Raw genomic sequence first — 27,087 nt, forward strand, 5'->3', positions numbered from 1 at the left:
GAGCACCTGGAGGAAACCCACACTGACAAGGGAAGAACATGTCGGAGCACCTGGAGAAAACCCACGCTGACACAGGGAGAACATGTCAGAGTACTTGGAGGAAACCCACACTGACAAGGGAAGAACATGTCAGAGCACCTGGAGGAAACCCATGCTGATACAGGGAGAACATGTCGGATCACCTGGAGAAAACCCACGCTGACACGGGAAGAAAATGTCAGAGCACCTGGAGGAAACCCACACTGACACGGGNTTAGAGTCACCAATTAACCTGCATGTCTTTGGACTGTGGGAGGAAGCTGGAGCACCTGGAGGAAACTCACGCTGACACGGGAGAACATGCAAACTCCTCACAGAAGGGTTCGAACCCCTCACCCCAGGTTTGAACCAGGAACCCTTTTGCTGTGAGGCAACAATGCTAAGCAGTTTGTGAAGTTTGAGTTCTGGGTTGGAGAATTGATCAGATCCATGGATGACAAGAGCAGCTGCTACAAAGGATGAGTGAAAGACAATCTTTTAGACTCGTTCTGCTCCGTCTGTGCCCAGAGTGCGTTCTGTGCTCCATGAGTGTGGTGCAATGAATAAGCGAACAGTATACATATTCCAACAGCGCTCCTAATGAACCGTCCAGCTCCAAAATTAAAAAACCTACACATGGCGGCAAATTCTCTTATTGTGGCGGGCTGCCACAGATAAATGAATGCGTGAAAACTAATGCTAATGCTAATTTTCGCTAGTGACAAACCATTAAAACAAAATGTACTTACTGGAAAAACTGAACATCTGATTGCTTAGAGGTTTTTTAGTACAGCCAAACACTGAACAAGAATTTTTTAAATCACCCAAAGGTTACGATTATTTATTAGTCATGAGCTGAAAACACACTGAAATAGCGACAGCTTTGGCTCCGCCCATACTCTGTGAATCTGGGGTTACACCATAACTGTTACCTAAACGGCGCTGTCACTGTGGTAGTCAATGGACTGCACCCATCTGTCACGCCCTTAATTATGCACAACTTAAGGCCTTAATAAAATTCAAATGGGTGAGTTATATAAAAATTCACCCCCTGTACAGTTGTCATGAATGTTGAAATCAGCTATAAAAACCAAAACCATTTTTTTTGTACCAGATTGTAAACATGTTTGTTTCTGCTTTAAAGTTGGGCATTATAACATGGGAGTCTGTAAAGATTGATTTGCTTTTGGAGCCGGCCTCAAGTGGTCATTAGAGGAACTGCAGTTTTTAGCAATCGCGGATTGGCTTCATTTTTCAGCCTTGGAGGTTGCCACTCGATCGAATAGAGTGATATAGTTTTTATTTTCTAGATTCTTACAGTTTGAGATGTTTGCTGTCTTATTCTACTTCAAATACAGACCATAATGTGGTTCTTTGTATTTATTAAGTCAACATTTACATTGAGGTCTAAAGTTCATTCATATCCTGGAAACAGAAATGTCAACACAAGGTCCTTTTCAGTAGTTTTTCTAAAGCTTTTGATCACATCACATGATCATCAGAGCATGAGGAAGTCTCCAAGGTCAACAGTGAATCTCAGCTTTAAAGCCAACTTGGACAAGAAGTGCCGAGAGGAAAAAATGTTACTTTTACAAGTCTATGACAATTGAGCAAATTCTATCTGCTGATGAAGATCATGAGATATGATCAAAAGCTCCAGAACTCATACTAGATGGAGCTTGTGGTAAGATTGTTTTCTTATCAACAGTAAGATTGAACCCATTTAATTATCTGACTGCAAAAATGTAGAAAATGTAATGCTAACATCTGAGCCCAAATTAAAAAGGGAGAGAATAAAAAGATGACAAAGCAGAATAAGGTCATTCACTTGAAGAAATTACAGATAACTCAAGGAATTAAAAAGGGAATTAAAACAGTCTTGATTCGCTGTGGGGAAACAGTTTAGCGGTGACAGACAGGTGGTGGCTGAGTGTGTGTTTAAAGAGAGAGAAGTAAGGAGGGAGTGTATGTGTGAACAAGCCCCTGCCAGTCTCTGCATTCAGTTCAGAGTGAAGATGTAAACATGCATTTTGAATATGCATGCATGAGGGAGTTCATCTAAGGAGCAGAATAAATAATAAACACCCGTTCATTTTGTTCCTCTGATGCTGTCCTTCCACACATGGCCACACATATTTAACTGACTCATCACTGGGAATTAGCAGCGGCCCTAATTTCATGTGTATTATATCTGGATAAAATCCAAATATGATTAATATACATAGAGAGCAGGAGATGAAGGAACTGATAGAAGAATAAGACGGCAGGGGAGCCCATGAACAAGGAGAAAGAGGAGGACAAGAGGAGTAACAAAAGAGGGAGATGAAGTAGAGGGAGGCGGATAAGGAAAAGAAGAAGTGGGGAAAATGTTCTAAAAGAGGGGACTTAACATTTATGGTGACTTGCATGAAAACATTTTGACAAGCAACCAACAAATGCATGACTTGCACAAACATGTTATGAGCAATACAAAAGCTTTGTGATGTTTAATAGTTGCCCAGAGAAGCTGGAGCCGCTCTTCCCTTGACACATTATAAAATATAGTACATAGATGTATAATTTCAGTGTTTGATTATGTTAGTGTCGTTATCACCTGCTGTTATCACAGCAGCAAGACCTTGGAAGTGGCACCCTCTACGCCCCACTTAATGACATGCATTTAAATTATTTCAGCATCTGGCTGCCGTGCTTCTTAAACCACCTCAGGAGCCGAGGAAAGGCTTTTTCCTTTGGTAGTTTGAGCAACTGGAGAGCGATGCATCTCCAATATTTCTTACATGTATTTAGCTGGATTAAAACAATGCAAGAGGCTGCGTTGGTGGGGGCGTGTTGCTTCAGGTGCCAGTGAGACAAGAAAATACAATCCAGTTAATGAGTCTGAAGGCTTATCAGATGCCAGAAGACTGAACAGTGGTTTAAAATACACAGCCTGCTCTCGTTGTGGGCTTTCAACTAATTACGATGTAAACCCATTGAGCCAGGACACAGCTGTTTGTGTCCAGTGTGAAACCAAAAGTTGGTGCTGTTTTAATGTAACGTTATATGACTTATGTCCATCTGTGACATACTTGCATCACTCGCATCATACATATTTACAACATGTTACGCACTTATTTTAACCCAAAACATGATGTTTTTTCAAGTAGTTTTGTTGCCTAGACCTAACAGCAACTGTTTGACAACTTCAACCACGTGTTACAATGAGTTCATGTGCGTCGCATATAGACTTTAATAGGTGCGTCTCATAAGCTGTTTTCTGAACTCTGGACAATGTGAATCAGGTCCAGACATTGTCTCTTCTAAACATGTTGCACGCAACAGGTGATTGCCAATGTCAGAAGCACTCTCACGTACTGGAAATATTCCATTTGGTATAGATGAGGGGTGGGACCCAGGCAGAGCATGCAGGAGGCAGGACATGATGTGTAGCCGATTTGTAATTTGGTCATGAACAACCAAGTTTCTTACACAACCTTGTTCCTTGAATTTGTCAGACGATTTCAGCTTAGGCCTTCACCAGTTACCAAACGTTGCCATTTCTACAGTAAGATATTTTTGTTGCCATGATTGTTTTGTTTTTTTCATTTTGCATGAACCACATGATGTTGGTGAAGATTCTCAGTCATCCAGATCATGGTAATCTTAAGTGCTATATCGTAGGCAACTGGATTTGCTTGAGTTTCTTGAAGACATTTCACCTCCCATCCAAGAGACCTCGTCAGTTCTTCAGAATTGAAGTGAATGAGAGGTGAAACGTCTTCAAGAAACTCAAGCATGTCTAGTTGCCTACGATATAGCACGAAAACAGTATGATAGACACGTCATGAACACACTCGCTCACTGTGAATTCTCTTGACAATGACCTGCTCTATTCACACATGGGCTCAATTGGACATTACACAAACTTTGTACAAAGCAGCTGGTAGGATAAAGTCCATTTAATGCCCGATTCAACTGATTTGGACATTTGCGTTCTCACATACAGCCCCTCTGGGTAAAGTCCAGATAAGTTCAGGTTTGCAGTGTATGTGTGAAAGTGGCGATAGAGATGTGAGAGGGTGTCTTCAGCATCAATGATACTCGTAAGGGTCGTGGGAAATGCATTGGTATTTGACAACCTGGGATGCTTTGAAATATAGCGAGACAGGATTTTGTAACTGGAAGGTTATCATGCAGTTATTTTACCTGTTGTGGTGAAAATCATGAGTTAAATGGTAGAAATACACCCCCACATTATTAAGTAATCAACCAGGAATGAGCTTGTGCACATAATTTGATGTTGTGGTCCAAGAAAAAGTTGAGCCAGGTTTAACTTTTTGTTCACCAGAGCCCTCTGCACCTCTGCCGTGTTGACAGACTGGCCTCTTTCTCTTAGAACATCAGATTGATATTTGATCTGCCTCAAAACACAGGAAGTTGCTAGGTACAATTTAATTGTTTACCCAACAAAAATCTGAGTAGGCCCCACTTAATTACCTGCTCGTGACTGCGAGTCACCACTTCCACATACCAGTGAGTGGTATGCAGCTTGGAGAGACCATTTCAACATCTGGCCAATCTTGGAACCCATCGACTAACAGTTTGATGACAGTAAGCCTCTGGGGGCAACGGCCAATTTTCGGGAGATCTGGTGCAGCCTGGGCCAAGACTTCTCTTATGTGCACCAGCCATTTCAGATGGAAACCAGAACAACTGCAAAACCAAAATCTTGGGATCAAGATTCTGTATACGTATGCAGATATCTGTCTCCAGAGATAAACAACTGGCTAGAATGTGTCTTAAACAACCTCCTGGAATTTGAGCATTTTCACTCTCTCTAAGGCTCCTTTGCTGCATTTATGCTTGGATAGCTAGCTGGTCTGAAGTATTAAGTAAATACAAGCACAATAAGGGCTTTGCTACTGTAAAGCTGCCTGTTTTAATCCTTCAAAATGCTTGGAAAAACACATATGTTGGAAAGACTTTCTCCCTGCCTTCCCTGCCTTTGAGCAGGGCATATGAGCCCCCAACAGATCAAGTGTAGCGTATGCATTAAATGAGGAGCATGGTAAGACGACATGTATGCTCAGTCAACTTTCCGCTGATAATTCTCACTTCCATGAATAATAAAAGAAAAAGATCAGTCAACTTTGAATTGAAATCTTGCCTCTGACACTGGCTCACTTCCCCTTTTAAACCCATCTGCCATGTAAGCACCTCTGAGCTGCAGTCTGCTGCATTTCCATCACTCAACACATTTAAAAATAAATGAGTAAATATGAAATTAATAAGCTGAAAGATTGGAGCGCCGAGGCTCTGCACACACACGCCATGCACCGCCTCTGGGAGAAATGGTTCGAGCACATTTGCATCAGGGAGAAAATAGCCCGGCATATATTATCCACCCGCTGCAACTGATTTCTGATCCTGCTGCTCCTATCCACCACATCTCTCGCTCGGTGATATTGCCTCGCCTTATCATGATTAGAGAATTGTTTGTTTCTGTTAATAGTAATGGCTCAATTAGCAGCTGACGTGTTCATACTATCGCACAGCATCTTAGAGGACAGAGTGTTTTTGTTTTCTGTCAGATGAAAAGAAGTTGAGGGAAAATGCTGCTGTGTCACTGGAGACAGGAGGAATTTATATCTGGTACAACACAACATGATTTTCAGTACCTGGCAACACAGGAACGAAATAAACAGATAAAGCCGAGGTCCTGTACTGAAGTGCAATCTTTAGATTCATCGTTGTTTTGGGGAAGAGGTTGATCATAGTGATGAATCCTGCAGTGTTCCCTGCTGTTCTACGCAGCACTTTAGCGTCTTCCAGCTCTTTTGTTTTGGTTTTTGGCTTTCCTGTTTCGATTCACTCTCTCTACTCTCATTAAGTCAGTAGTGTAGGCTGATTTATTGTAGAGGGTATACTGTGATCTCCAAGGGGTGGCAGGGCCATGGTTACCATGATATAGTTGCTGCCCCTTGATGCCAAAATAATCAAAATAATTGGATGCCTCTGTGGGGTCCCTTGTCCATTACAATCAACATACTCCTTATTTGTCTAATTAAGGAAAAGAATAACTAGCCTATTTGAAGCCAATCATGAACACACATTCACACACTGAATCTGAATAAACGTAGCCAGCCAATCAGGACTTGCCTACCAGAATACATGCAGAAACATCTTCCTCAAAGGATGGAGTCACCTTTTCAAGAAGTAGGCGAGCTACTGCGACTACCGTTTAGCCAGTCAGGATCAGTGTGGCTGGGTCAATATTACGTCACGACAGGGCGTTCATCTATCAGGTTCCACCCACTGTACCCATAGCGTCCAGTAGAGGGCGGAGCCTGTGCGAGATGGGACAAAAGTTACGATATTGTAACCTAGTTCTATTAACACAGGCTGAGCCCTATACCTGGGGCCCTTTTGCTCCTATGCCGCTTGCTAAAGAGAGTCTAGGATGTTTGATGGCAGGTGAGCCACCTCTTATATACCGTGGGTTCCAAACGTTGTCAGGGAGACACGTCCTGATTGGCTGGCTACCTTAATTCAGATTCAGTGTGTGAATTCGTGCTCATGATTGGAGTGGTAGTATTACCTAGGGTAGGGTTACAATATCGTAACTTTCGATACATAACACATTGAAACAGGATTGTTGTGGAACTCAAATTGTAATCTCTACCAGTGTAAGTCTGTGCACATGTGATAATAAGTAATATTACCTGTAAAATATGAAACCAAAATATATCAGAATGCGATTCCTTAACTCTCATCTCGCCTATACACTTAAACAGCAAAATAGAATTCCTGATCTCCAGTTATGACTTCATGTTTTGGTGTGCTTCTCCAAGATTTGTGGTGGCACCATTTGGCCACCTCCACAAAGTTTTTCTGGGGGCGCCACTGCTTGTTTTGCCTCCAGGGCTGAGGTTGATGCTCACCAGCTTTACCCAGCAGATGAGAAGCCACACACAGGGACTTTACTTGGGTCTTGAGGAGCTGTAGTTCTTAATCAAAACTGACAATCTACTACTACTTGATAACTTTACTGCTGATCTTCTCTGCTGAATAGCTGATGTTAAAGTTGTGTCACAAAACTATGTTGTTGCGTATCCTTGCACATTTTGAGTGAGTATACAGAAAACCTGGAGCTTTTTTGTAGATGACATCACTGCCAAAGAGACAGTGAGTAACTACCTGAACCCCTTTTCGACAGTCATGGGCTGGCTTGGCTGGGCTTGGTTCGGGCCGTCGGCCAAGCACAGCAGTAGCCTGGAAATCCAGACCAAAATCTAGAAAGATTTAGGGTCTGGCTATGAGTAATGCAAATGGCCCAACTCGAGGGGTGGCACCAAGCATGCATTTGAAAATATCACTGCACGCAATTGGATAACACTACGACCAATCAGAACAATAGATTAGACTCTTGCCGTAACCGGTCGGCCTTTTTGCAAAGGAAAGATTCGAGCGCTGTCTTCTGTTCCTCTTTTAGAGAAAAAGCCAAGTCTAACTCGTTCATTGTAGCGGCCAAAGCCGTTTCAAATAGCTGGTGTTCATCCGTAGCCATCTTGCAATGTTTACCGACTGATTCTGACTCCGGTCGTCGCAGCGCTGTCGTCATCTGTTTAGCTCGCCTCTGGCCCGCCTATATCAGATACATTGATGTGATTGTTGCAGCTCGGCTCCAACGGCATGGGTAATGAGCATCATTACTGATTGCCAGAGTGACTCACTGAGCAAATTCAAATTGTGCTCTCGCGAGAACTCTGGATTTCCAGGGTAGCACAGCAGGGATTTGCATCTCCATTACAAGAGGGCCACCTACTTGAAGGTGTGTCTTAAACTGATATTGGCTTGTCTTGAGTGATGGGACGAGACGTCACTGCTTGAGGGTGGGCAGCCTGGCTTTTGGACCTACTCCTGAGAAGGTCTGTCTACGGCACGCCATGGTGCGTCTAAATTTACAATGGAAACTCAAATCGACGCCGCATGGCTTTACACAGCAGGGCCAAGAGTGACAATGAAAAAAGGGTACTGGTGGACTTAATGACACACTAGCAGCTAAAGAGCCAGATAATTTTGTCAGGAGTTGGTGGAGGCCAAAACAGAGCTTAAAGAGAGTTAATGTTGGGTTTACATTCACAAGGTAGCCAGCAGAATGACTCAAAATGAATGCTAATGCTGTCCATTTCTGCTAGATGGCATGTAAATTGATAAGACAAAGAAATGAGAGTGGTGAGAGTGAAACAAAACAGTAAAGTTGAGGCAGTTAAACACAAACAAAGACAATTGAGGGATGAGGGGAACTGCAGTCAGGCAGTAATTCCCTGTCACTGTTAATCACATTACACATACACATACAACTATAAAATGATTGATTTGTCCATCTTTAATATTTCTGTTCACTACATAAAACTGGTCTTTTTCTTCAGCATCACCTGCATGTACCATATAATTGCAGTACTTTATCTGCTGTCAGCAGCAATGTGTATTTTTTCACCTTTGTGTTTGCACAGGTACACGTACGTCCGAATGCTCATGCTAGTAGTCTGAAACCCCCACTCGCTGATGGCTGTTTATAATCTTAATGTCCTTCTAATTGTTTTCATTCCCCAAACAATCACTCTACAATGCCACAACCTTTATCCCCTGAGCAGAATTGGTCATAAAACCCATCAGGAATAAACCCAACACCAACCTGTGCACCTTCATAAAGTCTTGATAAAAGCAATGCCACATGAATATACTGTAATTGGCCTTTTGGAACTGAAAGCACCACCCCACTATTTCTCTCTGTGAAGTAGTCATATCGTTATTCAGTGTCCAATTAAAATGGCCTTAGTCTCCTCAGGAGCTCTCCGCTCCTGTGAGGACCACCTGCAGAACCCTTGCTCGGTCTCAGCAGCCCGCCTTGAGTCATTAGCCTTCATACAGGCTCAAAATGGAAATGCCAGTAACTCCTCCGTCCTCCCCGCCGCCACCTCCTTTATTTTTTTCTTTCCTCTCCCTCAGCTCAGATTTCTCTCACCCCTTTGCCACAGGAGGGGGAAGTTTCTCTGCTGGGCTCCTCTGCACATTTAGCCTATTTTTCTGCCTCTGCTCTCTGCAGGGAATCTGCCCCACTCTCTTCAACTCTCCTTCCCTCTCTCTGTCTTGCTTTTACCACTACTGCTCTCTGCTACCACCCCACCCCACCTTGGCGAAAACCCCCCTCCATTTATTCCCTGCACTGTGCAGAGAAGAGCAAAATCTTTGAAGGGTCTCTTGTGCTCTTAACCTCTTTCTCTGCCTCTACATGTGAGTGTCTATTTTCTGTATTTTTCTGTCATCTCTTCTCCTCAGTGTCAAGACAGTGGAGCAAGCCAGGGCAAGGTATCAGTGGTGAGATGGTGAAATGAAAAAAATAGAAACAGAAAGAGTGAGCCAAGATCCCCAGTTGGTCAAACATTGGCTCTTATAACCAAAACCAATAGTTTGTGTATATTTTCAGATTTTGTGTTGATTCACTTCTTGTTGTTATTAAACAAAAGTCTCTCGTGGCATAAAGTAATAATTCATCTCTCCTGCACAAGACATCCCAAGCTGTCCGCAGTGTAACAGGACTGTAAGTCTACAGCCGTGCAGACTGTGAGGCTGTATTTAGACACAGTGATTTGAGCTAAAAGCAAACATCAGCAGGCTAACATGTTTACAGTAACAATGCGAACATAGTGTTTTTTCAGGTTTACTATGTTTACAATCTTAGGCGACATTCAGACTACAAGCAAATTAGATTTGTTACTCAAATCAAGTCTTTAAGACAGACCGCACTGTTATTTGCAAGTGATCAGACTGGATTTGTGTGTGCGGACATCACCAGCCTGTCTGCTTACATGTAGGTTGCTGTCATGGATGCATTACTGAACGGGCCTCCTGAACGACCACAAAGAAGATACAAAACGACCAAAAGAGATGCAAAACAACAACTAAAAGGAGGCGAAACCACCACAAACTCTGTCTTGCTTCTATGTAGGAGAGGTGGTGGAGTCTTTTTCCTATCTGTGCCCAGGGGCTTGTTGTCTTACAACCCACCCATGGTTGCTGTGGTACCCACGTAGGCATCAGTAACTATGTAGCTACGCTGGTGATGGGGTTTTCCAACGCTGAAGCATGAGTAAAAGAGGTCCATCATTTTGCCCTCGAAGCAATCAGGCTGTTAAGTCACAGTGCAGTAAAGTCGCTGTCAAGTTGAACCAGACAAACTCAGCGACGGACGGAGCGCTCTGCTAGTAGCAGCGTGGATTCTGCTCAGCCCTTTCGTCACTCTGGATTTGACATCGTTGTCACGGACCCCAGAGGCAGGGGCGCTAAAGCCCATGTAGCTTTTGTAGTCTAATATAATACTTTTTCAAATTATGTCTGTTTTTTTTCTCGTGCTTTCAATGAGAAACGATATTGGCCATCCTGACGTGCTCCCACTGACTGCTGCAATTTGACATTTACCCGTCACATACGTTGTTTTTCTGTGACCTGACGACATGTGTGTTGCCAGTTGGTAAACTGTGACTTTTAATTTCACTGCGCTTGCATGGCTCTGCACACCCGCCTGCCTGTGTGTGTGTAAGATATTCACCCCTGGGTGCTGACTCAGGCTAATAATGAGTATGACATTATGTCAGACTTGCAGCTTGATGTGATTTTGGTTGTGGACTGAATGTTTGTTGTTTGCTATTGTTTCATCTGTATGTTTATGTGTAAATACTAATAGGCTTAAGTATATTTCAATATGTGTGTGATTATTATGCGTGTAGATGTGGGTGTGTGGTATCAGACAAAGACAGTGTTCTGTAACGTCACTCAGTACTCATGCAACCTTTGTCTGTCTCAGTGCATATGACCTCCACCTCCTCCGAGTCCATGGTCCGCAAAATCTAATTTGGGTTGCCAGAGCGTCTAGACTGAGACGCATCTGTAGAAATCTGATTGGATACACATTTTAAATACCTCCAAATGTGGTTTGGATCCAGTTTGCAAAGTTCTCATTTCATGTGTTTTTTAGTTGTCCACATTTAAGCATTACTATAATTACGTGTGGGTGAAAACATTTTATCATGGTGTGTGCAATTCTATTGCATGATAGCAGTATACATTGGGATATAGCACATGATATGGGAATTGTATTGAGTAACCATTTATAGGACAAAAAAATTGACAAACTTTAATATTGTGATATCTTATATTAATTATAGCGAGGCGCTGATTATAGCTGTAAGGAACAACTTTTAAAGTAACTGTTGATGTGAGATGATTCACTGTTTCATTGAGCTAAAACACTTAACCTAAAAAATATGTCACTTTACAGCTTTAGAGACGCACAATAGACAACGTTTGAGACATATGTTGATATTACTAAACCATCAAGATACGATATTGCTCAACTTAAACTATGACAGTGATAGTTATTTTCTCTAAATGTTCATTATTTCCATCAAATGTATTCTACAAGAGGAAATTCCACCCACAATGCAACAGTACAGAGCAGCTGAACAAAGAAGAAGTAGAAGAAGACTAATTTAAGGTTTATGTTATTTTGGTGCTGCAAGTTTTTTTTTACTAAAATAACTGTGATTTCGCCAATTTATGCCGCAATAAAGATGTAACAATAAGCACATCTCAAAGGATCTAACCATCCTAAAACCTACACGCTACTTTGGGGTAAAGTACATGTGATAAAGATTTATGTTACATTTCATTGTTTAGTTTACAAAGGTGAGTGAACTCTCCTTTATTCTGCAGATAAAGACAGAGTTTAGGTGGGTTTACTGTCCATTACTTCCCAGCAGGGTGTGAACGATATCGACCAGTCCGTCTTTTCACGTCTCTATGTGAGCAGCAGTCGGGGACGCCCACAGCGCAGACTAATCTATGTCTCTCAGCCTATATCTTTCTTTCTCTCTCTTCCTCCATCTCTCTGAGGTCCAGGACGGCGTCATTAGCAGTCGGGGCTCAGAGTGCAGCTCGGTGGAGCCCTGGGGCCGGAGCTTTGTGCCTTAATTACCCACCTAATGAGTCACTGGGAAAGTCACTGGGCCTGCTGGTGCCTCCCTCCCTCTCTTTCCTTTTCTCTCCCTCTCACACACACTTACTGTACTCATTTCATTCTCTTTGACTTATATGCTAATTACTCATTCGCTCACTGGTGCACACACACACACATTCACACACTTACACATGGCCACATCCAACTAATGACTGCAGTTGTACTTACTCACTTATTCGCTTGCTTCCTCACACTCTCTCACACATGTATTTATAAGCTCGCTCAGATGCTTATTTGATCCTCAGACTGTATCCACACTGAAGGCTGATTCATAGGTGTGCGTAGGCTAGTGGCCGTCGCCATTGTGAGCATTTATACTTTTGCGGTGGCGTGTCTGTGTCGCTCGCCATTACACTTCCAAAATGCTAGTAGGCAGTGGGTTTTCTGTGCTTTTGTATTAAGTTTCTGTGAAGGGCTGTAACGTTTGATTGATTCAAAACACACATTAAACACACAATAAACATGGCTTAATAGCCACTATATTAAACATGAGGTAAAAATTTGTCTCCATCATAACTCACAAGGTTTACAGACGAAACACTGATCTTCTACTGGACATGTTTTCCCCACAAGTACAACATGCTAATATTATTAGCATAAGCTTGTGACATTTTACATTGTATAAATTAGCCTAGTGGCTAGCAGACTTTCCTCTACTCATATGAAGCCAGGATAAATCACACACAAGACTTAAAGTGCTATTTTGTGGAGACTTTATCGTCTTCACAGTTTAAAAGCTTTGTTTCCAGTCATCATTTAGGACCATTAGTCGACTAGCCACCTGCATGTTTACGATATTAATTTAATTATTAAATGATATATTTTGGGCGGGGCAACACAGTGGTTTGAGTTGAAGGTGTGAGAAAGAATAGTATCAGTAACATTGTTAACACTGTGCTACATTACAGAGAAATACAAAACCGTACTAATGAACCTTCATTAATATAGGCCTATATTTTATCTACAAGTGCACGTCACACACTGAGCGAGCCGCCTGTTAATGACGCTGTGGGCTAATGGGCATGTAGCTACTTCCATGTTTCAGATGATACGTCATGTTTGTAGTCGACCAATGAAGATGAGTTTACATATCACCTTGGGTTCGTCCTTCACCTTCTCAAAATGATCCCACACTTTGGATTTCCTGCCCGACATGTTATTAACTAGCCTGTGGAATAACTGCAGGTACCAGCCCTGGAAATTAACCTGACTCCTGTCTGACTGCTGAGCGTGGTCACTTCCTGTGTCTGTCCTTTCAAATTAAAGTCCGACATGGTCCAGTCATATAGGTTTTGATTTATTTTGACAAGGCGCAGCTCCTAATAGAGTTTCACATTTGTTTGTTTGTTTTTTCTGCGACTAAGCGACCAATGAAATCTTGTCGACTATTGACCTTTCTGGTCGACTATCAGGAGACAGCCCTAGTTTCCATTAAGGAAAATAGTTTTCAGTTCACAAATTAAACAGGACGCCTGCGTCACCGTGACTTGTTATATTTCTGGGGAGGTGCACGTCAGGCTACAGCGTGGGATACGCATCTGTGCAGAGCCTACGCTGTAGGTACAGCATCGATTCAGTGCAGACGTATAAATCCTGCTTAAACCGACTGAATCTGACAAAGCTATTTAAGTGTGAAAACGATAGATCAGGGGTGTTCTCCACATTGAAACACTTAAACTGTGACTGTAGCAAAACTCTTTTCTTCTTCTACTTTCTCCTCTTCCATTTGGCAAACGACAAAACTGTGCCAACATATGGTGAGGAGCTGGACAGACAGTTACTCTGAGCCTCAGTTGGATTTTCTGTCGAATCACCTGCTGAGTTTTAAAACAGACAATTCCCCACAGACTTGCTCTCATGTACATAGTTTTGCCGTTTCTGTCGTCAGACAGTGGGGGAAGCATAAAATAGCGATTTGATTGCAGCTCACAGATGCTACCTGTTAACCAGGAAAACACTTTAATATCAACACCTGTATCAAGTGATAAACTACACTGACATTTATGCTAAAATATGCTTGGGGCTGTGTTTACATGTGCATAACCCGAGTGAAACACCAGCCATTAAGCAGCCTCTGCAGACAGCTGGGTTGATTAAAATAGGAGCATATCTGTTCCGCTGGACACGCTTGAGACACAAGACTGAAAAACCGCCTGTGTCGACGAACCGTTACAGTAGACATGGCCACACTCACTCTATCAGGCCATGTACAAACAGATGGTACTATGCAGGATTTCCTCTGCAAAAAAGAGTATTTTTACTGTTTACCTCGCTATGATTGCAATAGAGAATAAACTGTCGCTGTGATAACCTTCTATAGTTGTAACAATCCTTCTTGTTAATATTATAAACCACTGCGCAGTGTTCTGTCGTCTGATAAGCCTTCAAACTCATGAATTTATTACTCAAACTGGCCTTCCTGGATCCTATTTCATTGTCTTGAAACAACAGCCCCCACCCACACTTTTCTTTAACACAGAGCTGTTTTTTAGTGTGAACACACTCATTCATGTTTATGCATGCGCTCAATTTTTTTTAACTCCTTTGTATCGCTCTATCTCGCTTAATCACTCACTTGCTTTTGTAGAGAAGCAATCGCCTGCACCATATCCACAAAACTAATACTGTACATTTGAGTGCAGTTATTCAAATGAAGTGATATTATATTATAGAGCACAGTTTCTTACACACACACACACACACACACACAGTGGAGACACACGCTCTCCCTGTGCCTTCACACCTTCTGCGCTCTCCCACCTCAGATTCACACAGTAACACTCAGACCGATGGGATCACACCTGCATGTAGAGCAGAACAGTCTGCTCCTGTTCACTTCCCAGATGCTGCGAGCGGACATGATGACACTTGCTGCGCTAATAATGTAGGACTGAACTGCCGCCAGGGGTCAGATCCCACGACCACAAAGTACTTTATTTAAACAGGTTCAGAAACTAACGTTACGCTAAAAACAAACAAGAATTAGTCATGTTTTTAGAGTAGTGTTGGTTTTCATATCACTGATATCTGGTTGACATTATTCAAGATATTTACACTTTAAATCTTTGCCAGGATGAAAATTAAGTTGTGGGTGGATATTGAGTTTAGCAGCTTAGCAGACTAAGCGACTGATGAAATCTTGCCGACTAATGACCTTTCTGGTCGACTAACGTTTGGTCAACTATGAGGGGGCTGTTGTCCGAATTACAGAATGTACTTACAATTTTTTTTAACTTTACGTAACTTCTGCACGTGAGTACTGAACCTACAGCCGTTAACATCAGTGAAGGCAACTACGCTGGGTTGTGGACTGTAGCTTGGGCACAGAAAGCTAGCAAGTCCATGTGATGGGCTGCAAGCACCGTTCAAGCTTTACAGACTACTCCTGAGAAATCTTTCTGTCTTCATACATAATCTTCTCTCGTCATCTAACCAATCAACACACCGCACCTAGCAACAAGGAACACATTTGTACGGGAAGAGAAGGGTACAAGCTTAACTATAGTGAACTGCCTTATGATATTTTAGTGCACTGTTTGGCTGTAACACGAGATTTTGCAAACAGGAAGTAAAAATGTGGGCGGAAAATACTGAGATTGTTTGACTAGCCAGCTGCCATATTGTTTCCTGTGTCAAAGCGGCCAAGCTCGCATTCCGTCACCCAATCAGCGGGAGTGATAATTGGTCCAGTGTGGCACAGAGTCTTCTGGTAGTTGCAGGTTTTCTACCTGTGGAGCAACAACAAATGCCACAGCCCTTTTCCTCTGTTCCGATCATGTAGCAGCTGCATAGACAGACAAATTCTTTAGGCGTTTGTATTAGACCTGGATATTTATATATATTTTCAAATTAGGGCCACAAGTTGTTTCCATAAATTTACATGTGTGTAAAATGTAACATGAACTCTACTTCACAAATGTCTCAAGACTGCAGCAAAGTTTGTTTCCCTCCTGCAAATCCTTACTTCTGCAGTTTGTGATGTTGACAACTCACACATTCACATCGCCAGCTTACCATTAGGGTAATGGGCACCAAAGGATGGGTTTAGAGAGGAAAAAAACAGGAGGGAAATGGGAACTGGAAAATTGGTGGAGCATCTGCCCCCAGGCAAAAATTCGAAAAGCAAACTCGTGACCGGAGGAGCGAGGAAAATCTGGACGCGGGAAGCGAATGAGACACGCTTCTATGCTCCTTCAACAACTCCTGTTAAGATGCCCTTGAGCAAGGTGCTTAACGGCCGACTGCTCAGATGGAGCTGCTGACTGGCACCAGACTGTGGTGGTACTGGGCAGCTCCCAGGTCTTAATGTCTGTAGCTGAGTGAGTGTGAAGGGCGTTGCTGAATAAGAGCACACAGCAGAGCTTTTCTGGGTAAATAAAGATGAAAACAAATAGCGTGGATGGCCGGCTAAATGCTAATGCAATTGCTCTCTCTTTGTCTAGACGGAACATTTAAGGCTGCCCGGGCAAATTTCTAAATACATATGCATCTCTCAATCTGTGTCCACAGTTCTGATGGAAGCTTTTACTGGAGATGGGAGAAAAGCAAGCCAAATAAATCTACTGTTCCCCGCACTAAATGACTGGAACACTGTATTTTAAGGCGCACAGCTAAATGAAAAGGCGCCAGATGTCTTGATGGGAGAAAACTACCTGTAATTTGTTCAGCCAGTAAAAAGGTTATATATATATAGAAAGAAAAAAGGTTTGTATCTTTTCCCTTTATTTCATTCTCTCTCTCTCCCTTTCTCTCAGGAATTAAAGTGCGCCTCCATCACCAGTCTTCAGGCTGACAGGAGGCCTCCAGAGTGCGTTTTGTCCGCTCGACGCCACCTCCTCCGCTGACAGCCCTCAGTTGCCTGGAGACGCCGCTTGAGAGACAAACTGTGGTAAATGAGCAGGTTGTTGATCAAAGCCCACGACGGCTGCACTGCTGCGTTTTCAGCAGCGCACCGCTCAGGCGCCGCACACCACTTTCACTTCCTGTTCTCTGCTAACTACAAGTTGCGGGGCGTTTTTTTTTTTTTTTTCCCACACAGTGCACCCTGACATTAGCCTCCTGTCGAAAATCACATTTGAAGCGTTTTCTGCCGAGACGTGACGGCTTGATTGGGGGGGTTTCTGCCATTAGCATTGCAAAAGAGCGCAAATTAGAATTTTAAAACATGGGGTTCTGCGATGATTAAGTTCTCTGACAGGCTTGGGATGTTTTGGTGGCACCGTGGGTCTGCCATTAGATGCTTTGTGCTGTTGATTGTGGTGCATAATTTGCTGTAGATTGCAACCAGAGCAAACAACTGCTGTTATTATTGTTGTTACCTTTCAGGCAAAAAAAAGTTCAGTGTTAGGGAGGAAATAAATCACAAATTAGTTCATGAGTGTTTTATAATTTTAGTAATATTCTAGGCCTTTTTTTAACTGTTTAATTTGTTAAAGTGGTGGCTCTTACAGCAGGTGTACATGTTGGAGAGAAGCAGGGACGTAGCACCAGATTCTTGGCTCTGTGCATAAGCAGTCTCTGTGCGCCCCCCTGTCTCTGAAACTGAGGGCCATATGGTTCATGATGTTAAGTTTTACCTGTGCTGACTGTTGATACACATAATGCCATATGACATCAGCTTTGATGCTAATTTATGACACCGATTAATGTTTGTTTTTTTTCCCTGTCCTTTCTTTTATTCTTTTCTTATTTGGTACCCTGATTTCCTTTTCTTTAGGAAAGACATGACAGTGTATGTTGATGCTCCAGCAACATAAGCAGTCATCAGCCCCTTTCACACTGCCTCTTCAAGGTGGGAATTTCACGCTGTTATGCCACCTCGCCATTCTGTATGAAAGGTACGTTTACCAAATGAAAGGGCAGAGTTGTCTCGCCTTCAGGCCAGCATTAGAGGTAGTTAAGCGGGATTCATATTTGTGCGTCAGCTCTATGCAGAGCCTACGCCGTAGCCTACGCACATGGCCTTCGCCGTTGTGAGCATTTATACTTGTGCGGTGGTGTGTCATTGTCACTCTGCAGTTACACCTCCAAAACACTAGTCGGCGGTGGGGTTTCTGTGACATGCTGTGAAGTTTAGTTGATTCAAAACACACATTAAACACACATTAAACATGGCTCAGTAGAGACAGTTTCAAACACAAGTACACAATGAGCTTCACTATAACTTGCAGCATTCACAGACAAGCACTTGTCTTTATCTGGACACATTTTCCCCACAAATACAACATGCTAATGTTTTTAGCACAAGCCTATGGCATTTTACATTGTATAAATTAGCCTAGCAGCTAGCGGACATTTCCTCTACTCATATGAAGCCAGGGACAACAGCAACATTTAACAAAGGTAATGTTACAAAATTCAACTCAATTAGAACTCACAAAGTTCACAGACAAAACAACTGACTTATCTTAAACATGTTTTCCAAATCAATATAACATGCTAACGTTATTAGCACCAGCCTATGGCATTTTACATTGTATAAATTAGCCTAGCGACAAGTGGAGTATAAATCCCGCTTTATGCATGCGAAAAAAGTAGCTGATAGCAGTTAGCAGCTAACTCAAAGACGACAAACAGTGGGTGAAAATGTCTGCAACATGGGAAAGCAATGACGTCTAGGAGCTCCTTGACCTCCAAGCAGAGAGACGATATCAGCCTCCATATAACAGGGACAGGAAATGACTGTTACTGCCATGTTAGTGAAAGTGCTGCCAATGCGTATGCTATATGTTACGCTGGAGGCTGTCACTGCTGTGTTACATGTCACGCCCATCACACCTCTTCAGCTTCTGAGATGCCAGTATGCTGTTTAAAATGACGCACTGGAGCAGCATGACGTCGCCATTGTTTGGTTCAGTGTAAAAATGCAAAAGCGGCATGAAAAAGGGACTTCATTTAGAGATGCATCCTAGTGCAGGGGGAAGAGGGGCTACTGTTTCTGTATACAAAGTTCAGTCTCTCAACCAATTTACTCAGCCAGTTTTACTTTAGTTATGGCACTAATTACTCAGACATAGAAAATTGCAAGCAAAACCAATTTTTCATTCCAGGCTTTTCAACCCCACCCCCAGCCCCCACAATGACAATGATGTCATTGTGTTTGTTTACAATGGAAACAGTGAAGGAACTAACAACCCCTTGCTGTCTGAAAGTACCTTTAGTATACATAACTTTAATCAGGAAGATACAGCCTACATATCTGTGTCTCAGTATAAGTAGTTACTACAGCTGACAAATAAATGTTGTAACTATACTTAGTTACTGTCATCACTGTGTGTCAGTGCATTGATGTAATTGAGTGCATATTAAGGTGTGCATGTATTTAAGTCAACACAAGCGCTGAAAAAAGAAAACGAACTACTGCAGACTTGGACACACACACACTTAAAAACACTCCACAGTCAGCTCCGAGCCCTTGACATTCCTCCAGTTTGCCCATTGAAATGTCTGCAGTGAGAGCTGTGCTTGCCTCTTCAATTACTACACGAGCTCTGACGGGAGAAGAACCCGACATGTCACTGGAGATACTCTGCTAGCGGCAAAGCTTGTCCAAACTACCTGGCTGGGAGAAGTTCAGTGTCGGTGTCGAGTGACGGCGGGTGTGGGTGTGATCGGGAGTGTCAAAGGTAGCTTTGGGACATCACGATTTACTGCGGGATGTGTTGTGATCTAGATTCAAGGAAACATCTGGGAATTTGTACATGGAGGTGCTCACTTGTCACATTCCCCTCTCTCCTCTGACATCTGAGGCAGACATGGGATAGTAGTTATACCTCAGGTCCTGATGCTTTACTGTGGTGCATGTGGGCAATGAAAACTAAACAATGAAAAAGAGTTATTGATAAGTAAAAACGGTAAGGTTAAATTAGAAATGATAGTGTGTATCCATTTTATATCCATCAAGCTGACAAATTTTCAAGTGACTACTGTCCTGAAAAGTCAGGTGTTCTTTGATGACGTACAAAGTCTTGATGCCATTAAGGTAGCAGCAGAGGACAGTGCCAACCCTGCTGTAAAACCATAATTTTAAGAGTCTCAGATGGCAGAGTGCAGAGCATGGACATCTTGGTTACAGTTGGCTGGTATAATTTTCAAACCAGTTTTATATCCAGCCAAACACTGGACCGGACCAGTTTACCAAATATTACCAGATGTTGCACTTGACTCAGCAGCCGCTCCCAAGTGAAACATAACGACACCGTGTCCTAAAAGCAAACATGCGTCAGACTGTCGCAGCACATAATATAACATCGATGCCGTCCACACTGAATGTGTTAAATATGCACTTCTGTTACATCATGTAAACAAACCATGCAAATATCAGCTGTGTGCTCGAGATCAGACTGGAGATGTCACCACTTAAAAGATGGGTGAGTACTTGCTATCTTCCTCCATTTGTAACCTTACTTTTTAAACAGAAAAGACAGGTTTTTATATTGTGATACTGGAAGTGACAGACAATACAGCAAACAGCAAGTAGGTTGTTATTAGTGATGGTCATTTACCATTTACCTCACTCCAGCCAGATGCCACCCTTTATTCGTTTTTGTAATAAACTAAGGCAGCATCAAATAATTAATTCCTGATTTCGACTTAACGAATCAGCCGTTGCTTGTACATTACAGCACTTTTTGTAGACAAAGTTCAGCTCAAAATGGCAAAACGCCGCTCTTTCATCAGCTTCAAGTCCAAAATGTTGCCATGTTTGTGCAGTTTTGGTTTTCTTGAGAGACTAAAGGCCTTTGCACACCTATTTCGATTTTTTGGACGTTTTTTTTTAAATCAGTCACCCGTAAAAAGTCGTTACGCACAGAAAGCTACTGTCATTACCGTCTGTCCTGCATCTCTCTCTGTCTCTGTCTCTGTCTCTGTCTCTCTCTCTCTCTCTGTCTCATTGTGTCATATGGATTACTGTTAATTTATTATGCTGATCTGTTCTGTACGACATCTATTGCACGTCTGGAAGAGGGATCCCTCCTCAGTTGCTCTTCCTGAGGTTTCTACCGTTTTTTTCCCCCGTTAAAGATTTTTTTGGGGAGTTTTTCCTTATCTGCTGCGAGGGTCCTAAGGACAGAGGGATGTCGTATACTGTAAAGCCCTGTGAGGCAAATTGTGATTTGTGATATTGGGCTTTATAAATAAAATTGATTGATTGATTGATTGAAATGTTGCACCCTGATTCCGTTGCGTTTCATCGTTCATTCGCAATACATAATAAAATGAAAAGACACCATCCTCCTCTCTTCACTGGAGTTACCTATCTGGCTGTCACCACTCCCTACCTGTGTCTTGAATTTGGCACCGCAGCTGCATGAAGGAGCGGCGCTGTCCTCCACATTCTGTGTGCAGTCCACATCCTCCTCCTCTTCATCATCATCCACCTGAATACTACTATCTGACCTGCTGAAAGTAGCTATCTGATTCATGAAGTGATTCTGTGCGCCCCGTCCCTCTGTCTTGTCACAGATGTGTACCGCGGCCACATTTTCTTCACTGATTCAAACGTCTCTAAAGGCTCTGACGCATGCAAAAAACACAGGAAATCGAAGCTGCGTTGAAAATTTTAATGACAGCTGAAAGTTTCGGACACAATTTGCAAACACGACTGGCACAGTGCGAGGTCGTGTTTATTTTTAGACGTGCGGCAATTTCGGACGCAAAAAACGGACTCAGTGTGCAAAGGCTTTAACTCTGCCATGTCTCATCAAGTCAAAAAAACACATGAAATTTCTAGNTTTGCAAACATGACTGGCACAGTGCGAGGTCGTGTTTATTTTTAGACGTGCGGCAATTTCGGATGCAAAAAACGGACTCAGTGTGCAAAGGCTTTAACTCTGCCATGTCTCATCAAGTCAAAAAAACACATTAACTCTGCCATGTCTCATCAAGTCAAAAAAACACATGAAATTTCTAGTAAACAAACACAATGTGCACTGCTCCTCGCCCCTCCCACCTCCACTGAAATTCGATCATGTTGCTGGTGCTCGGCTAACGGCCTGTTGGACACTGTTATCTCCATTAATCCTTTTATAAACAAACGTTGTTAATCATGTTGTTGCTGCTTATTATTAATACAATATAAGTTATATAGCACTGTGACACTGTCAGCACAGGTTGCTGATGTAGGCTGCTTTTTAAATATGACATAATGACGAATGCAGGATCAGCTGGTTTACATTAAATCAAACCGGTTTAAGTTCATACATTGGCATAACTGGAAATAGACCCAACTCTAATCTTGGGGACAGAGAGCAGAATGTTTATTATTAGTCAGTGTGCATAGGTCGATCAAAATGCACACATAAGTGCCACTGAAAATCAGATCGAAGCCTCAATGTAACACTGAATATGTTTCTCTTTTAAAGACTCCACCAGCCAACTGTTAGCCAGCCTGCTCCACACTTACAAGATGAGGAGTCGGCCTAAAAATAACAACAAAGTGTGAAATGGTTTCAGGCTTGCAAATTGCTCTTGACTGTGGAAATGAACAGGGGCTCTGGTGACCTGTTTGTTGCAGAGCGGAGCAGTTTAAAGTTGGTATCTGGGCCTGTTGTTGTGCCCGGAGTGTCTAAACACCGTCCTGAGACTAAGCACAGGATTATCTTCTTCTTTTATACTACATCTCTGCAGCTGTCAGAAAAGGGTTTGACCGTGAAATATTGAGGGTTACCCTGTTATTCATTCTTCCCCTAATCTGTCTATTTAATATGATTCCCAATAACACACAAGCAAATGCTCCTGTTGTGTGCAGCAGCGGAGGGGAGTGTGTGAGGTAGAGATCAGTTGGATGGTCTCAGCAGATGGTCTGTTGATATGCCAACAAATAAGATAGCTGTTGCTCATTACCACAAAGTATTTACTGCGAAAGCATGTTATGTTAATGTAAATTAAGCGTTTTGTTTATAATGAGCCACAGCAATTATAAATCCAGTTTTGTCAATGACACATTCTCTATCCAGAAGTTTAGCGCAAAAACAAATGTGGAACCTGCTACACAGTGCACTGAAACTGTAAATAAAATCACAAAGATGCAGTTTGGTGCCTTTCCACTTGAAATCAATTAATTAAAATTGTACAGACTGAGATCAGGTGTTAACTAAGAGCCCGTTTACACCTGGAATTGTCATGTGTTTTGGGGGTTTGAACACAAATGGACAGCCAAGACACAGAGCTGTTCACACCTGTGTTGAGTTCACATTTTGTTGCTGCCTGCGTCACTTACACCAGAAGATCAAAGGGTCCCTCACACAATTATGACGTCCACACTCTTGCTAGCTACTCGCTAGCATACTCGCTAGTCATGTTAGCAGTTGTACTGGTACAGCTGGAGTTATCACTGTCAGCAGACTTTAATACGTCTCCTTCCAAAGCGATGGGCAGTCATCAGAGGCGATCCTGGACTCTGGGGGGCCCAGGCAAAGACGCCCACAGAGGCCCTGTCCTAAATTACATTATCCAGGTGTCATACAGTGGCCAGAAGGGGCTCCACTTGAGGGTTTTTTGGGGGGTGGCAGTGGCGGTGCACTATATGGTGCCTTTATGGGAGGTTTAAAGGCCCATTTATGCTCTCTTTACGTACGAAAATGTATACGTCCGTTTCAAACGATGTTACCATCACTGCCCACATACTTCCATGCGTCCTTTACGTTGGTATGGATGTTAACCAATATATCCACCAGGGGGCAGCCCAGAGTCAAAAGTTTATGACAACAACAAACTCAAAAACAAACATGGCGACTGTGGAGGAGATATTGATAATGTACCTCTTGCATAAAAGACAAAAACAGGGGCAGCGCTGTAGGAGGCAGTGGTCGGTGAGGCCGTTAAATACATCGCGACTGGAGGACGGAGAATTCTTTTCTCTAGTACTGCCGATGAGAGAAATTGAATTATTTCTTCTTCGTGTCTCACTTGAGCTACGTATCGGGTACTGACATCAACACTGCCCCCACGGTTTCCGGTGGTACTGCTCCCTTTGGGCCGTATCCGTAAGCTTTATGGAAACGTGCAGAAATACAGATGAAATGAACGCGGAGCACGGACAGAAGGCTCCGTCCGTATCCGGATCCGTATTTAATGTTGAGCATAAATGGGCTTTAAGGAGGTTTATAGTTGCAAAATATGCCAATATGAGTTGCCATTGGGAGCCACTTTTCCAAAATTTTTTGTGGGGCGCCAAATATTTGCCTGGTTTGCCTCTCCTAACAGTGTGCCCCTGACAGTCATGTAACACTTCATCTAACTTGTTGTAAAACAGGAAAGTTATAGAACAGGAGGGCGCTTTCACCAAAACAACCACGTCCTGCATTGATGACGTAGTCCTTGTCAGAGACGCATCAGGGTGTATTAGCATTTACATTACAAAACATATGTGGTCAAATGACCACCTGAAAAAGTGGTTTGAGTGATGGGATCATCTTGGTTGTCGTTTACATTTGTATCTAGCTCTGTCCACTTGATCGGATCACCCCAGATACATGTTAACACCAGGTAGAATCTGAAATCAATAAAGCCTTTGTAAAGTCAGCACCATGACCTACAGGACCAAGCAAGGCTCTCGCTCCAATTCCCTATTGGACTGAACAAGGCTGTGTTTGATTGAAATCAACTTTCACTTGTAAGAAGAGGATTGTGTAATTTGTTCTTTCAAATGTTAGATAATCTTACTTTAACCTTCACACGGAACAAAAACTCTTTTAATTTTAAAACCAAAGCTGATTAAATTCTTTCAGAGTTAGCATCTGATTAAAGTCAGGGACACCAGTCTGGTGGTAACCTTGGGACACATTTGGCATTTAAAGATTTAGACTAAATATATAAAGTATGTTCTGGAGAAATAGCTAAATTAAATATGATGAAATTTCCAGGCAAGTGGAGTTTTAATTTCAATGAGCTTGTGATCTGGCACCTGGTCGCTACATTTTTAAAGAGCCCCATCCTCACCCTGCACGCTGTTATTAGAGAGTCGACACCTTGCTAAGGGTTTGTTGGTCATGAACAGTGGTCTTCAGCTTTCTGCAGCTTGGCAAACGCCTCGCAGAAGTGACACGCCATCCACGATCCCCTCCACCTCCTGATGACAAGGTCAGCTCATATACTATGTCACTTTAGAAACACTGATATGATACGTATATTATGTATACATGTAAATGTCGTGTATTCATGCAGAAACATATATCAACATTTTCTTTTGGCGTCTGGACTGGGCTAACATCAGCAGGCTAACATGCTGGAGCTTGCTCAGTGTGTGACCAAAGTTATTGGGTTTCATCCTCTGGGGACCATGAAAGTCTTTACAAACTTTAATGGAAATCCATCAAATAGTTGTTGAGATATTTCAGTCTGGACAAAGTGGTGCATTGACCAACGGCCAGACGTTGCCATCCTTCGAGCCACGCTGCTAGTAGGGCAAAAAAAACAAAAACAAACTTAATTTCACTCTTACATATGAGCAAAACAATATATCATCTAATCCTGATTCGGACTTCGAGGTGGAGGAATATGGATGGATGCTTTTAGACAATTGAGGCTGCACTGGAGGGCCATTGGGAACCAGAGACCAAGCGTATGCTAATAGAAACACAGTACTAATCCATCACCCAGTCTCTTCAGAAGTAATTAAGTCAAATTATAGACGCCCCCCGCACCCGCACTTTAATCTCCCACCAGATGGGGACCCTGCTGAGCAACAGGTGGCCTCTCTTCATACGAACCTGCATCCCACCACTCTCATTTGACTCCTTGGAAACAATGGTGGACCTAAAGAGAGCCAGACACCCGAGTGAAATATGACACGAACATGTAATTATGACAGAGTGAGTGCATGTGCTTGATATCTATTTCATAATTAACTACCTACTGTGCCTCTGTGACACCTGTCTCTGTCTTTTGTCCATGATTATAACAATAGACTGAAAAAGAGATGCACAGTTATTGCACGGAAATGGCTGCCTCACATTTTTCATTGCTCAGAAAGTCATCATGAAGTTTTCAGGAAGCGAAACAAAAACTGCACTGCAAGAGTGAACACCGGATTATAAAGCATACTTAGAAATCATTATTTTTGTTTTTATTTCTAAAAATGCAGGGAATTGAAGGGGATGTAATTAGAATTATTACCACTGAAGAGATTTTCTCAGTTGTGCTCATGGCAAATTGCTGTAACTGTGTATGGTGAAAATATGTAAAAACTACTTTGACGTTTAATATGTAATTCGCTGCCACTAGGGGTCGCTCCATCAAAATAGTCAGTCTTCATGCTTTGGATTCCTTCAGTGTTCATGCTTCAGGAGGTTTTTACGGGGAGCCGAATTATCTGCAGAGGTCTCTTCCTCCCTGAAACTAATGGACATGTGATTTAAACCAGTAAAAACACTGAATACAGCAGTTTCACATTAAAAATCAGTGTATCTTCAACAATGTTTGGCTCATTGTGCAGCTCCTCCTCATAAATGCTCATATTTTTCTCTGATTATGTAAGATCCAGATGTGCAAGGGGTTTTCACTAGGAGCCGAATTATCCGCTGAGGTCTCCTCCTCTCCAAAACAAACGGACACTGTGATTAAAATAGGTAAAAAACTCTGAATAAAGCAGTTTTGTGCTAAAAATCAGTGTTTCTCTGACAGTGTTTGGCACAGCAGGGTCTGGAGCCGAGCTGATGCTAGTGTTTTTTCTCTGATAACTTAAAATCTAGATGCCCAGTGACTAAATCCTTTATCTGGTTAAAATATACTAGTCCATACCCATTGGTAACTTTGTCACCTTCTACCTATGCCAATCCTCAATATGTGTAGTTTCACATCGATTGACCACGTCAGTGAGTAGAAAAACGTGGGACAGACAGAATGACTGACTGACAGAATGACACACTGACAGTTTCCATGATTATGTACAGCATACCATACCATGACTTAGTCATACCAAAAATTAGAAAAAACAACAATATTGGTCCACAGGGGGAGCCACAGCGATCGGTCGCATTTTAGCCATTTTTAAGCATTTTTCTGTTGTT

At 42.5% G+C, this 27,087-nt stretch overlaps 1 protein-coding gene across 1 annotated transcript in view; it reads right to left on the bottom strand.

The window, feature by feature from the left end:
* LOC126391165 (raftlin-like) overlaps positions 1-27,087 on the bottom strand; it is a 165,989-nt gene that overhangs the window by 103,384 nt on the left and 35,518 nt on the right. The gene's annotated exons all lie outside the window — the stretch shown is intronic.

Source organism: Epinephelus moara, chromosome 6 (genome assembly GCF_006386435.1).
Source record: "Epinephelus moara isolate mb chromosome 6, YSFRI_EMoa_1.0, whole genome shotgun sequence".
NCBI lineage: Eukaryota > Metazoa > Chordata > Actinopteri > Perciformes > Serranidae > Epinephelus > Epinephelus moara.